Raw genomic sequence first — 1302 nt, forward strand, 5'->3', positions numbered from 1 at the left:
AAACTTAGGAATGAGATTTCATCCTTTGTTCAGTTGGAATTGGAGTGTATATTTGAGACATGGGAAAGGTTCAAGGAGCTCTCGAGAAAGTGCCCATCAACACAAATTCCCGAAGTGGATGATTGTTCGGACCTTTTATAATGGTTTGAACATGAGTACATGGAAAAATCTTGGATGCGGCGAGGAGGTACCTTAGGTAGCAAGACCCCTGATGAGGCCCGTCAATTAATTGAGGAAATGGGGTTAAAGATCTACAAATGGAATGCTAGGGGGAAGAAAAAAGTGGCCGATCTCCATGAAATATATGCGGTAACTTCATTGGCGGCTCAGGTGGAAAATTTGAGTAAGAAGTTAGATCTTCTAACTTCAAATAGAGTGGCGGCCGTGACTAATTGCACCAGGCGTGGTGGAGGACATGCTCCCTCTGATTGCCTGGTCTCTATCGTTGATGTTTCTTCGGTGGAAAACGTTGATTTTGTAGGTAATGGTATGAGACCTCAAGGAAACCCATATAGCAATACCTACAATCCGGGTTGGAAGGATCATCCCAATTTTTCATGAAGTAATCAGTGTCCACAAAAGGCCATGTGGCCACCGGGTTTCCAACAACAACAAGCCCCTCAGGTGGGAAACAGAGTTTCAGGTTTGGAAACCCGAATGAATGACTTAGAGAAGCACTTGACTAGATTTGTGCAATCTGCAAATACAAGGTTTGAATCAATCAAGGCAACACTTCGCAACCACACCGCCTCTTTGCATAACCTTGAAAATCAGGTGGGGCAAATTACGAAGTCTCTCTAAAAGGCCACATGGAAGCTTGCCAAGCAATACAGAGACCAGCCCTAGAGAGCACGTGAAGGCGATCACTTTGAGAAATGGTCGTGACGTTGAAGGTAGGCTTCCGAGTGAGAAGCCAAAAGAACACGCACCCGAGGTTATATAGGTAGAAGAGGAAACGAGCAAAGAGAAAGAAATGGCACCCCCATCTTTCAGGCCAAGAATCCCTTATCCCTCTAGATTGAAAAATGACCGAGAGGATGAACAGTACAAGAAGTTCCTGAGTTTATTCAAACAACTCCACATCAATATTCCTTTTGTTGAGCCATTGGCCCAAATGTCTAAGTATGCGAAGTTCTTGAAAGACTTGTTTACTAATAAGAGGAAGTTGGAGCAAAGTGCTTCAGTCATTTTAGATGCTTCATGCTCGGCGGTATTGCAAAAGAACATGCTGAACAAGAAGAAAGACATAGGAAGATTCATCATTCCGTGTAATATTTGAAATCTAGGTGAGGAAATGGCATT

At 43.4% G+C, this 1302-nt stretch overlaps 1 non-coding gene across 1 annotated transcript; it reads right to left on the bottom strand.

Moving 5' to 3' along the window:
- On the bottom strand, positions 1 to 108 carry LOC120252082. The gene has a single exon (XR_005533632.1). It is a non-coding gene; the product is annotated as a small nucleolar RNA R71 (small nucleolar RNA).
- Positions 109 to 1302: the final 1194 nt, after the last annotated feature.

Source organism: Dioscorea cayenensis, chromosome 20, assembly GCF_009730915.1.
Source record: "Dioscorea cayenensis subsp. rotundata cultivar TDr96_F1 chromosome 20, TDr96_F1_v2_PseudoChromosome.rev07_lg8_w22 25.fasta, whole genome shotgun sequence".
Classification (NCBI taxonomy): domain Eukaryota; kingdom Viridiplantae; phylum Streptophyta; class Magnoliopsida; order Dioscoreales; family Dioscoreaceae; genus Dioscorea; species Dioscorea cayenensis.